The sequence below is a fragment of the Falco cherrug genome, chromosome 12 (assembly GCF_023634085.1).
Source record: "Falco cherrug isolate bFalChe1 chromosome 12, bFalChe1.pri, whole genome shotgun sequence".
Taxonomy (NCBI): Eukaryota; Metazoa; Chordata; class Aves; order Falconiformes; family Falconidae; genus Falco; species Falco cherrug.
This window is the reverse complement of record NC_073708.1, coordinates 7,684,329-7,698,138: the sequence shown is the minus strand read 5'-3', so window position 1 is coordinate 7,698,138 and position 13,810 is coordinate 7,684,329.

Genomic DNA, 13,810 nt, shown 5'->3' with positions numbered 1-13,810 from the left:
TGTCTGGAGAAGGTGCCCTTTTCCCGGCTGCCTGTCCGCACGGAAGATGAGGCCGTCCATCCCCTTCCCTGGGAAGGACAGGGCCGGGAGCACGATGAGACAGACGGGGACTTGGGGGGGCCAAGAAGTGTCCTGCTGGACTTGGCTTCCTCCAGAAGAGCTCGCGCCTTGCCAGTCTGCTCTGGGCAGCACGCTGGGCTGAGGAAAGCTCTGGCAGGCCCTGTGTCATGCTGGGGGCTGGGGAGGGTTTCAGCCCTGCGGCCTGGTGTGTCCCTGGGGAAGAGGCAGAGGACCTGTCGGGGCCTTGCTGAGGCTTTCTTGCCCGTGCTGGGGTTTGTTTTCTCATTGCAAGCCTTCTGGGCCAAGGCTGTTGCGGTTCCCTGCTTCCCTGCTCCCCAAAACCCAATCCCTTCCTGCGCGACTGGTCTCGATCGCTCACCTGTTCCCGGCGTCTCCTGTTACTGGCGTCTGCTCCATTGTCTCCAGAGGTTAAGTTCAATCCAAGCCATGATGAGCGGCCACACGATTTGCCCGGACTTGCAAAGCAGCCAGGTCATGTCCACCTGGGCAAGGCAGTTCCAAAGCCAGACCAGAGTGTGGGGCAGGTCAGAGGCCGTGCTCTCTGCGCCGACGGGTGGTTGCTTCAGGCCCTCGGGATAGACACCCATCCTGACCCTCACCCTGCTGCGGGGGTTGCGAAGGCCAATGGTGCTCGTCCATTCGGCGGCCATGATCTCAGCAACAACGGGTTGTTCATTCAGGCCCTTGGGAAGGACGTTCATGTGCATTATGATCCAGTTGAGCTAGGCAAAAAGTCAAGGCCACCGAAAATCAGAACTGCCATGCAGAGAGCCGTGGTCAGGCAGAGAATTAGGCCGAGCCTCATCTCATCCCTACCATGGGAAAAAAACTGGACATGTCACCTTGCTTGGGCTGTCGCCCTGAGCAGACTTCAGAGACTGACCGCTAGGTCCAAGGGGCCACCCTGACTGTCTGCGCTTGCAAGGTTGCCAGTGAGACAAGCCATGGGCTGATGTCACACAAGGCCTGTCTACCACCTCTGCCTGAAAGAGCTCCGGCACCAGTACTACAAGAGGAAGGCACGAGAAGAGGACGAGACGAGGAGAGCATCTGGTAGCTCCCCGTGCAACGGCAGCTAGAGCGTGCGCCCGGTGGGTTGGCACTGTGAAAGGCAGCGGTGCAAGCGAGTGCTTGCTGTCCATGCGAGGTGGGATGTGGGGCGGGAGAGAACAGGCATCCACAACTGTGAGGTGCCGCATGGGTGCCTGCGTCCCAGGAGGAGGGCCCCGCATCCCGGCAGGGTGCCCGTGTCCCCGTGAGCTTCCCGGTGGGTGCGCGTGTCCCACTGAGGTGCCTGGTGCGTGCCCTTGTCTCAGTGAGGGGTGTGGGGGTTGCTCCCCACGTCCCAGAAAGGTGGCCATGGCCAGTGCCTCCCCGCGACCCACTGGGTTCCTTAGGACCTCCAAGGTTGGTGCAAGGGCAAGCATCCCACTAGGCAGAGGGTCAGGTGTTAGGGACCCGGTGGATAACAGTTCCGCCCGTGGCATTTTCACCCAGCTAACAGTGACTTCTCTTCAGGGTGACCGCCGGCTGCTGCCTCAGGCCATGCCTCAGCCCACCAAAGGCTCCTGGGATGAGGGCCCCTCCACAGACCTCAGCCTCCTCCGCTGGCTGGAGGCCATTACCTGGGCCCCGGTGACCATCTTCCCGCAAGGTGGCCATGGCCATGGCCCACGGGTGACCACGCCATCGGTGGGCCGCCTGTGCCTGCCCTGCACAACAGCCAACGGGCATTCGGCGAGGACCTCTGCGCAGGGCCCCTTCGACACCCTCCCCAAGGTGCTGCCAGGGCCCACCGGCATCCCAAAGGCCAGGGCTCATCTCCGTCTCCTCGAAGCGGACAGCCAGAGCATGCCTGTGCAGCAGACGCCCGGGAAACTCGGCTAAACTCCTGCCGGGAGCAGCCTGCTTTCTCAGTCTTCGAGCGCTGTTCAGATCTATAAAGTGTATTTCTCCTGGAGCACGTGTCGTTTGGGTACCGAGGGGCGCCGGGGAAGCGGGAAGAGGAAATGCAGTGGTGCGAGCCAGGCTGCTCTGTGAGGGCTTGCAGAGCGTGCGCTCCAGGAGAAGCGGGAGAGCTGGGCTGGGAGAGAACGGGCACCCATGGCTGTGAGGCGCCCCGCAGGCACCCGTGCTCCAGGAGGAGGGCCCCGCATCCCGGCAGGGTGCCCACCTCCCAGTGAGATGCCTGGTGGATGCCCATGTCCCAGCAAGGCGGCAGTGGCCGCTGCGCGCCCAGGGCCCCGCGGGCCACCTCCCTCCAGGAATGATTCTAGACTATTCGCACTCCTCATTCTCAAGGGGATACGAGCACCCGCATGCAGCAGTGCTGGCGGGCAAACGCAGCCAGCCTCCTGCCAGGAGCACCCTGCCACCTCCCTTCTCTCGCACGCTCCAGGTCAACAGAAGGCGTGCGTGGGTCGCACGAACAGCGAGGCATTTTCCTGTGGGCTCCTACACTGCCCACCTCTGGGTAAGGCAGGCGCTGGGCTGGCTTGTCAGGGTCTTGGCTGGTGTGGCACACGGCCATTTCTGCCTCGGCACCCAGCAGTTGTGCCAGGGAGAAAAGAGCAGGCCTCTGCGGGGTGAGAGCTGCGCTGGGTCAGTCCTGAAAGAGAAATAATGAACGGGCTGAACGGCGGAGCTCAGGGGGCTGTGACCAGCGGCGCAGAGCCTAGCTGGAGGCCTGCAGCCAGCGGTGTTCCCCAGGGTCAGCACTGGGTCCTGTCCTGTTGAACTTATCCGTCAACGCCCTGGGGGAAGGGGCAGAGGCACCTTTGCGGGCAGCTGTGCTGGAAGTCCCCATGAGGAGGGACAGGGACACATGTCATAGCCAAGCTCGGGGACGCAGGAGAAGGGATGAAGCTGGCACCAGCTCAGCTGCCAGCTGAACCTGGAGCACAGTGGCCCACCAGCACCAGAGACCAAGGCCTTCCAGGAGCCCCGTGTGGGCGTGCAAGTGTCACGCTTGTGGCTAAGGAGACGGACAGCAGGGAAGCCTTTGGCTTTCTCAGTGCTGAAAATACTTGAAAATTCACGGAACGGCGGAGGTTGGAAGGCACCTCTGGCAGTCAGTTTGTCCAGCCCCTTGCTCAGGTAGAGTTAAGATTTTTGTCAAAGCGTGTGACTTTTCGGCTCTCCTCCTAACGTGGGCTGCCACTTAGCCCCCAGCACGGTCCCCAAGAGGGTTTGGAGCAGAACCGCGTCACGCCTGCCCAGCTGCGGCACAGCGCTGAACGCAGCTTGGCTGGAGCTCTGGGCACAGCTCCTTCTCGCTGAGCAGTTCAGGGCACTGCCCAAATGCCCGGGGACACAGTCCCGCTCCCCTGCTGGGCTCAGCGGCTGCCGGCGGCGCAGCAAGTGCGAGCAGCACATTTCCAAACCCGCCTACACAGGTCCTGCCCAGCTCCGCCTCATCCTTCGTCACCTGCCGGGTGGGCAAGGAAGGGCGTTGTGACATCACAGAACCTGGCGTGACATCAGCCCATGGCTTGTCTCACCGGCAACCCTTGCAAGCGCAGACAGTCAGGGCAGCCCCTCGCACCTGGTGGTCAGTCCCTGAAGTCTGCTCAGGGCGACAGCCCAAGCCAGCTTGTGCATCCAGATTTTTTCTCTCAGGAGAGAAAATGAAGTGGCTCTGCCTCGTTGCCTCCCTGAGCATGGCTCTCTGTGTGGCAGTTCCAGCTATTGGTGGCCTTGACCTTTCTAGCTACTACAGCTGGATCACAAGCAAGATCAACATCCTTCATGATGTCCTGAAGGAAGTGCTGATTGTCGCAGAGAGCATGGCCGCCGAATGGATGAGCACCATTGGCCTTCGCATCCCCCGCAGCTGGGTCAGGTCCAGGCTGGGCATCTTTCCCAAGGGTCTGAAGCAAGCACCCTTCGACGCAGAGAGCATGGCCGCCGAATGGACGAGCACCATTGGCCTTCGCAACCCCCGCAGCAGGGTGAGGGTCAGGATGGGTGTCTATCCCGAGGGCCTGAAGCAACCACCCGTCGGCGCAGAGAGCACGGCCTCTGACCTGCCCCACACTCTGGTCTGGCTTTGGAACTGCCTTGCCCAGGTGGACATGACCTGGCTGCTTTGCAAATCCGGGCAAATCGTGTGGCCGCTCATCATGGCTTGGATTGAACTTAACCTCTGGAGACAATGGAGCAGACGCCAGTAACAGGAGACGCCGGGAACAGGTGAGCGATCAAGACCAGTCGCGCAGGAAGGGATTGGGTTTTGGGGAGCAGGGAACCGCAACAGCCTTGGCCCAGAAGGCTTGCAATGAGAAAACAAACCCCAGCACGGGCAAGAAAGCCTCAGCAAGGCCCCGACAGGTCCTCTGCCTCTTCCCCAGGGACACACCAGGCCGCAGGGCTGAAACCCTCCCCAGCCCCCAGCATGACACAGGGCCTGCCAGAGCTTTCCTCAGCCCAGCGTGCTGCCCAGAGCAGACTGGCAAGGCGCGAGCTCTTCTGGAGGAAGCCAAGTCCAGCAGGACACTTCTTGGCCCCCCAAGTCCCCGTCTGTCTCATCGTGCTCCCGGCCCTGTCCTTCCCAGGGAAGGGGATGGACGGCCTCATCTTCCGTGCGGACAGGCAGCCGGGAAAAGGGCACCTTCTCCAGACACAAACTGCTCTGCCGGCTGGACGCCCAAAACACCTGCCTGCTCAGGCTCCTGAGGACTGTTTACCGCCTCTGCCTGAAAGAGCTCCGGCACCAGTACTACAAGAGTGTACTGTGAGGTGCCGCATGGGTGCCTGCGTCCCAGGAGGAGGGCCCCGCATCCCGGCAGGGTGCCCGTGTCCCCGTGAGCTTCCCGGTGGGTGCGCGTGTCCCACTGAGGTGCCTGGTGCGTGCCCTTGTCTCAGTGAGGGGTGTGGGGGTTGCTCCCCACGTCCCAGAAAGGTGGCCATGGCCAGTGCCTCCCCGCGACCCACTGGGTTCCTTAGGACCTCCAAGGTTGGTGCAAGGGCAAGCATCCCACTAGGCAGAGGGTCAGGTGTTAGGGACCCGGTGGATAACAGTTCCGCCCGTGGCATTTTCACCCAGCTAACAGTGACTTCTCTTCAGGGTGACCGCCGGCTGCTGCCTCAGGCCATGCCTCAGCCCACCAAAGGCTCCTGGGATGAGGGCCCCTCCACAGACCTCAGCCTCCTCCGCTGGCTGGAGGCCATTACCTGGGCCCCGGTGACCATCTTCCCGCAAGGTGGCCATGGCCATGGCCCACGGGTGACCACGCCATCGGTGGGCCGCCTGTGCCTGCCCTGCACAACAGCCAACGGGCATTCGGCGAGGACCTCTGCGCAGGGCCCCTTCGACACCCTCCCCAAGGTGCTGCCAGGGCCCACCGGCATCCCAAAGGCCAGGGCTCATCTCCGTCTCCTCGAAGCGGACAGCCAGAGCATGCCTGTGCAGCAGACGCCCGGGAAACTCGGCTAAACTCCTGCCGGGAGCAGCCTGCTTTCTCAGTCTTCGGGCGCTGTTCAGATCTATAAAGTGTATTTCTCCTGGAGCACGTGTCGTTTGGGTACCGAGGGGCGCCGGGGAAGCGGGAAGAGGAAATGCAGTGGTGCGAGCCAGGCTGCTCTGTGAGGGCTTGCAGAGCGTGCGCTCCAGGAGAAGCGGGAGAGCTGGGCTGGGAGAGAACGGGCACCCATGGCTGTGAGGCGCCCCGCAGGCACCCGTGCTCCAGGAGGAGGGCCCCGCATCCCGGCAGGGTGCCCACCTCCCAGTGAGATGCCTGGTGGATGCCCATGTCCCAGCAAGGCGGCAGTGGCCGCTGCGCGCCCAGGGCCCGCGGGCCACCTCCCTCCAGGAATGATTCTAGACTATTCGCACTCCTCATTCTCAAGGGGATACGAGCACCCGCATGCAGCAGTGCTGGCGGGCAAACGCAGCCAGCCTCCTGCCAGGAGCACCCTGCCACCTCCCTTCTCTCGCACGCTCCAGGTCAACAGAAGGCGTGCGTGGGTCGCACGAACAGCGAGGCATTTTCCTGTGGGCTCCTACACTGCCCACCTCTGGGTAAGGCAGGCGCTGGGCTGGCTTGTCAGGGTCTTGGCTGGTGTGGCACACGGCCATTTCTGCCTCGGCACCCAGCAGTTGTGCCAGGGAGAAAAGAGCAGGCCTCTGCGGGGTGAGAGCTGCGCTGGGTCAGTCCTGAAAGAGAAATAATGAACGGGCTGAACGGCGGAGCTCAGGGGGCTGTGACCAGCGGCGCAGAGCCTAGCTGGAGGCCTGCAGCCAGCGGTGTTCCCCAGGGTCAGCACTGGGTCCTGTCCTGTTGAACTTATCCGTCAACGCCCTGGGGGAAGGGGCAGAGGCACCTTTGCGGGCAGCTGTGCTGGAAGTCCCCATGAGGAGGGACAGGGACACATGTCATAGCCAAGCTCGGGGACGCAGGAGAAGGGATGAAGCTGGCACCAGCTCAGCTGCCAGCTGAACCTGGAGCACAGTGGCCCACCAGCACCAGAGACCAAGGCCTTCCAGGAGCCCCGTGTGGGCGTGCAAGTGTCACGCTTGTGGCTAAGGAGACGGACAGCAGGGAAGCCTTTGGCTTTCTCAGTGCTGAAAATACTTGAAAATTCACGGAACGGCGGAGGTTGGAAGGCACCTCTGGCAGTCAGTTTGTCCAGCCCCTTGCTCAGGTAGAGTTAAGATTTTTGTCAAAGCGTGTGACTTTTCGGCTCTCCTCCTAACGTGGGCTGCCACTTAGCCCCCAGCACGGTCCCCAAGAGGGTTTGGAGCAGAACCGCGTCACGCCTGCCCAGCTGCGGCACAGCGCTGAACGCAGCTTGGCTGGAGCTCTGGGCACAGCTCCTTCTCGCTGAGCAGTTCAGGGCACTGCCCAAATGCCCGGGGACACAGTCCCGCTCCCCTGCTGGGCTCAGCGGCTGCCGGCGGCGCAGCAAGTGCGAGCAGCACATTTCCAAACCCGCCTACACAGGTCCTGCCCAGCTCCGCCTCATCCTTCGTCACCTGCCGGGTGGGCAAGGAAGGGCGTTGTGACATCACAGAACCTGGCGTGACATCAGCCCATGGCTTGTCTCACCGGCAACCCTTGCAAGCGCAGACAGTCAGGGCAGCCCCTCGCACCTGGTGGTCAGTCCCTGAAGTCTGCTCAGGGCGACAGCCCAAGCCAGCTTGTGCATCCAGATTTTTTCTCTCAGGAGAGAAAATGAAGTGGCTCTGCCTCGTTGCCTCCCTGAGCATGGCTCTCTGTGTGGCAGTTCCAGCTATTGGTGGCCTTGACCTTTCTAGCTACTACAGCTGGATCACAAGCAAGATCAACATCCTTCATGATGTCCTGAAGGAAGTGCTGATTGTCGCAGAGAGCATGGCCGCCGAATGGATGAGCACCATTGGCCTTCGCATCCCCCGCAGCTGGGTCAGGTCCAGGCTGGGCATCTTTCCCAAGGGTCTGAAGCAAGCACCCTTCGACGCAGAGAGCATGGCCGCCGAATGGACGAGCACCATTGGCCTTCGCAACCCCCGCAGCAGGGTGAGGGTCAGGATGGGTGTCTATCCCGAGGGCCTGAAGCAACCACCCGTCGGCGCAGAGAGCACGGCCTCTGACCTGCCCCACACTCTGGTCTGGCTTTGGAACTGCCTTGCCCAGGTGGACATGACCTGGCTGCTTTGCAAATCCGGGCAAATCGTGTGGCCGCTCATCATGGCTTGGATTGAACTTAACCTCTGGAGACAATGGAGCAGACGCCAGTAACAGGAGACGCCGGGAACAGGTGAGCGATCGAGACCAGTCGCGCAGGAAGGGATTGGGTTTTGGGGAGCAGGGAACCGCAACAGCCTTGGCCCAGAAGGCTTGCAATGAGAAAACAAACCCCAGCACGGGCAAGAAAGCCTCAGCAAGGCCCCGACAGGTCCTCTGCCTCTTCCCCAGGGACACACCAGGCCGCAGGGCTGAAACCCTCCCCAGCCCCCAGCATGACACAGGGCCTGCCAGAGCTTTCCTCAGCCCAGCGTGCTGCCCAGAGCAGACTGGCAAGGCGCGAGCTCTTCTGGAGGAAGCCAAGTCCAGCAGGACACTTCTTGGCCCCCCAAGTCCCCGTCTGTCTCATCGTGCTCCCGGCCCTGTCCTTCCCAGGGAAGGGGATGGACGGCCTCATCTTCCGTGCGGACAGGCAGCCGGGAAAAGGGCACCTTCTCCAGACACAAACTGCTCTGCCGGCTGGACGCCCAAAACACCTGCCTGCTCAGGCTCCTGAGGACTGTTTACCGCCTCTGCCTGAAAGAGCTCCGGCACCAGTACTACAAGAGTGTACTGTGAGGTGCCGCATGGGTGCCTGCGTCCCAGGAGGAGGGCCCCGCATCCCGGCAGGGTGCCCGTGTCCCCGTGAGCTTCCCGGTGGGTGCGCGTGTCCCACTGAGGTGCCTGGTGCGTGCCCTTGTCTCAGTGAGGGGTGTGGGGGTTGCTCCCCACGTCCCAGAAAGGTGGCCATGGCCAGTGCCTCCCCGCGACCCACTGGGTTCCTTAGGACCTCCAAGGTTGGTGCAAGGGCAAGCATCCCACTAGGCAGAGGGTCAGGTGTTAGGGACCCGGTGGATAACAGTTCCGCCCGTGGCATTTTCACCCAGCTAACAGTGACTTCTCTTCAGGGTGACCGCCGGCTGCTGCCTCAGGCCATGCCTCAGCCCACCAAAGGCTCCTGGGATGAGGGCCCCTCCACAGACCTCAGCCTCCTCCGCTGGCTGGAGGCCATTACCTGGGCCCCGGTGACCATCTTCCCGCAAGGTGGCCATGGCCATGGCCCACGGGTGACCACGCCATCGGTGGGCCGCCTGTGCCTGCCCTGCACAACAGCCAACGGGCATTCGGCGAGGACCTCTGCGCAGGGCCCCTTCGACACCCTCCCCAAGGTGCTGCCAGGGCCCACCGGCATCCCAAAGGCCAGGGCTCATCTCCGTCTCCTCGAAGCGGACAGCCAGAGCATGCCTGTGCAGCAGACGCCCGGGAAACTCGGCTAAACTCCTGCCGGGAGCAGCCTGCTTTCTCAGTCTTCGAGCGCTGTTCAGATCTATAAAGTGTATTTCTCCTGGAGCACGTGTCGTTTGGGTACCGAGGGGCGCCGGGGAAGCGGGAAGAGGAAATGCAGTGGTGCGAGCCAGGCTGCTCTGTGAGGGCTTGCAGAGCGTGCGCTCCAGGAGAAGCGGGAGAGCTGGGCTGGGAGAGAACGGGCACCCATGGCTGTGAGGCGCCCCGCAGGCACCCGTGCTCCAGGAGGAGGGCCCCGCATCCCGGCAGGGTGCCCACCTCCCAGTGAGATGCCTGGTGGATGCCCATGTCCCAGCAAGGCGGCAGTGGCCGCTGCGCGCCCAGGGCCCCGCGGGCCACCTCCCTCCAGGAATGATTCTAGACTATTCGCACTCCTCATTCTCAAGGGGATACGAGCACCCGCATGCAGCAGTGCTGGCGGGCAAACGCAGCCAGCCTCCTGCCAGGAGCACCCTGCCACCTCCCTTCTCTCACACGCTCCAGGTCAACAGAAGGCGTGCGTGGGTCGCACGAACAGCGAGGCATTTTCCTGTGGGCTCCTACACTGCCCACCTCTGGGTAAGGCAGGCGCTGGGCTGGCTTGTCAGGGTCTTGGCTGGTGTGGCACACGGCCATTTCTGCCTCGGCACCCAGCAGTTGTGCCAGGGAGAAAAGAGCAGGCCTCTGCGGGGTGAGAGCTGCGCTGGGTCAGTCCTGAAAGAGAAATAATGAACGGGCTGAACGGCGGAGCTCAGGGGGCTGTGACCAGCGGCGCAGAGCCTAGCTGGAGGCCTGCAGCCAGCGGTGTTCCCCAGGGTCAGCACTGGGTCCTGTCTCGTTGAACTTATCCGTCAACGCCCTGGGGGAAGGGGCAGAGGCACCTTTGCGGGCAGCTGTGCTGGAAGTCCCCATGAGGAGGGACAGGGACACATGTCATAGCCAAGCTCGGGGACGCAGGAGAAGGGATGAAGCTGGCACCAGCTCAGCTGCCAGCTGAACCTGGAGCACAGTGGCCCACCAGCACCAGAGACCAAGGCCTTCCAGGAGCCCCGTGTGGGCGTGCAAGTGTCACGCTTGTGGCTAAGGAGACGGACAGCAGGGAAGCCTTTGGCTTTCTCAGTGCTGAAAATACTTGAAAATTCACGGAACGGCGGAGGTTGGAAGGCACCTCTGGCAGTCAGTTTGTCCAGCCCCTTGCTCAGGTAGAGTTAAGATTTTTGTCAAAGCGTGTGACTTTTCGGCTCTCCTCCTAACGTGGGCTGCCACTTAGCCCCCAGCACGGTCCCCAAGAGGGTTTGGAGCAGAACCGCGTCACGCCTGCCCAGCTGCGGCACAGCGCTGAACGCAGCTTGGCTGGAGCTCTGGGCACAGCTCCTTCTCGCTGAGCAGTTCAGGGCACTGCCCAAATGCCCGGGGACACAGTCCCGCTCCCCTGCTGGGCTCAGCGGCTGCCGGCGGCGCAGCAAGTGCGAGCAGCACATTTCCAAACCCGCCTACACAGGTCCTGCCCAGCTCCGCCTCATCCTTCGTCACCTGCCGGGTGGGCAAGGAAGGGCGTTGTGACATCACAGAACCTGGCGTGACATCAGCCCATGGCTTGTCTCACCGGCAACCCTTGCAAGCGCAGACAGTCAGGGCAGCCCCTCGCACCTGGTGGTCAGTCCCTGAAGTCTGCTCAGGGCGACAGCCCAAGCCAGCTTGTGCATCCAGATTTTTTCTCTCAGGAGAGAAAATGAAGTGGCTCTGCCTCGTTGCCTCCCTGAGCATGGCTCTCTGTGTGGCAGTTCCAGCTATTGGTGGCCTTGACCTTTCTAGCTACTACAGCTGGATCACAAGCAAGATCAACATCCTTCATGATGTCCTGAAGGAAGTGCTGATTGTCGCAGAGAGCATGGCCGCCGAATGGATGAGCACCATTGGCCTTCGCATCCCCCGCAGCTGGGTCAGGTCCAGGCTGGGCATCTTTCCCAAGGGTCTGAAGCAAGCACCCTTCGACGCAGAGAGCATGGCCGCCGAATGGACGAGCACCATTGGCCTTCGCAACCCCCGCAGCAGGGTGAGGGTCAGGATGGGTGTCTATCCCGAGGGCCTGAAGCAACCACCCGTCGGCGCAGAGAGCACGGCCTCTGACCTGCCCCACACTCTGGTCTGGCTTTGGAACTGCCTTGCCCAGGTGGACATGACCTGGCTGCTTTGCAAATCCGGGCAAATCGTGTGGCCGCTCATCATGGCTTGGATTGAACTTAACCTCTGGAGACAATGGAGCAGACGCCAGTAACAGGAGACGCCGGGAACAGGTGAGCGATCGAGACCAGTCGCGCAGGAAGGGATTGGGTTTTGGGGAGCAGGGAACCGCAACAGCCTTGGCCCAGAAGGCTTGCAATGAGAAAACAAACCCCAGCACGGGCAAGAAAGCCTCAGCAAGGCCCCGACAGGTCCTCTGCCTCTTCCCCAGGGACACACCAGGCCGCAGGGCTGAAACCCTCCCCAGCCCCCAGCATGACACAGGGCCTGCCAGAGCTTTCCTCAGCCCAGCGTGCTGCCCAGAGCAGACTGGCAAGGCGCGAGCTCTTCTGGAGGAAGCCAAGTCCAGCAGGACACTTCTTGGCCCCCCAAGTCCCCGTCTGTCTCATCGTGCTCCCGGCCCTGTCCTTCCCAGGGAAGGGGATGGACGGCCTCATCTTCCGTGCGGACAGGCAGCCGGGAAAAGGGCACCTTCTCCAGACACAAACTGCTCTGCCGGCTGGACGCCCAAAACACCTGCCTGCTCAGGCTCCTGAGGACTGTTTACCGCCTCTGCCTGAAAGAGCTCCGGCACCAGTACTACAAGAGTGTACTGTGAGGTGCCGCATGGGTGCCTGCGTCCCAGGAGGAGGGCCCCGCATCCCGGCAGGGTGCCCTTGTCCCCGTGAGCTTCCCGGTGGGTGCGCGTGTCCCACTGAGGTGCCTGGTGCGTGCCCTTGTCTCAGTGAGGGGTGTGGGGGTTGCTCCCCACGTCCCAGAAAGGTGGCCATGGCCAGTGCCTCCCCGCGACCCACTGGGTTCCTTAGGACCTCCAAGGTTGGTGCAAGGGCAAGCATCCCACTAGGCAGAGGGTCAGGTGTTAGGGACCCGGTGGATAACAGTTCCGCCCGTGGCATTTTCACCCAGCTAACAGTGACTTCTCTTCAGGGTGACCGCCGGCTGCTGCCTCAGGCCATGCCTCAGCCCACCAAAGGCTCCTGGGATGAGGGCCCCTCCACAGACCTCAGCCTCCTCCGCTGGCTGGAGGCCATTACCTGGGCCCCGGTGACCATCTTCCCGCAAGGTGGCCATGGCCATGGCCCACGGGTGACCACGCCATCGGTGGGCCGCCTGTGCCTGCCCTGCACAACAGCCAACGGGCATTCGGCGAGGACCTCTGCGCAGGGCCCCTTCGACACCCTCCCCAAGGTGCTGCCAGGGCCCACCGGCATCCCAAAGGCCAGGGCTCATCTCCGTCTCCTCGAAGCGGACAGCCAGAGCATGCCTGTGCAGCAGACGCCCGGGAAACTCGGCTAAACTCCTGCCGGGAGCAGCCTGCTTTCTCAGTCTTCGGGCGCTGTTCAGATCTATAAAGTGTATTTCTCCTGGAGCACGTGTCGTTTGGGTACCGAGGGGCGCCGGGGAAGCGGGAAGAGGAAATGCAGTGGTGCGAGCCAGGCTGCTCTGTGAGGGCTTGCAGAGCGTGCGCTCCAGGAGAAGCGGGAGAGCTGGGCTGGGAGAGAACGGGCACCCATGGCTGTGAGGCGCCCCGCAGGCACCCGTGCTCCAGGAGGAGGGCCCCGCATCCCGGCAGGGTGCCCACCTCCCAGTGAGATGCCTGGTGGATGCCCATGTCCCAGCAAGGCGGCAGTGGCCGCTGCGCGCCCAGGGCCCCGCGGGCCACCTCCTCCAGGAATGATTCTAGACTATTCGCACTCCTCATTCTCAAGGGGATACGAGCACCCGCATGCAGCAGTGCTGGCGGGCAAACGCAGCCAGCCTCCTGCCAGGAGCACCCTGCCACCTCCCTTCTCTCGCACGCTCCAGGTCAACAGAAGGCGTGCGTGGGTCGCACGAACAGCGAGGCATTTTCCTGTGGGCTCCTACACTGCCCACCTCTGGGTAAGGCAGGCGCTGGGCTGGCTTGTCAGGGTCTTGGCTGGTGTGGCACACGGCCATTTTCTGCCTCGGCACCCAGCAGTTGTGCCAGGGAGAAAAGAGCAGGCCTCTGCGGGGTGAGAGCTGCGCTGGGTCAGTCCTGAAAGAGAAATAATGAACGGGCTGAACGGCGGAGCTCAGGGGGCTGTGACCAGCGGCGCAGAGCCTAGCTGGAGGCCTGCAGCCAGCGGTGTTCCCCAGGGTCAGCACTGGGTCCTGTCCCGTTGAACTTATCCGTCAACGCCCTGGGGGAAGGGGCAGAGGCACCTTTGCGGGCAGCTGTGCTGGAAGTCCCCATGAGGAGGGACAGGGACACATGTCATAGCCAAGCTCGGGGACGCAGGAGAAGGGATGAAGCTGGCACCAGCTCAGCTGCCAGCTGAACCTGGAGCACAGTGGCCCACCAGCACCAGAGACCAAGGCCTTCCAGGAGCCCCGTGTGGGCGTGCAAGTGTCACGCTTGTGGCTAAGGAGACGGACAGCAGGGAAGCCTTTGGCTTTCTCAGTGCTGAAAATACTTGAAAATTCACGGAACGGCGGAGGTTGGAAGGCACCTCTGGCAGTCAGTTTGTCCAGCCCCT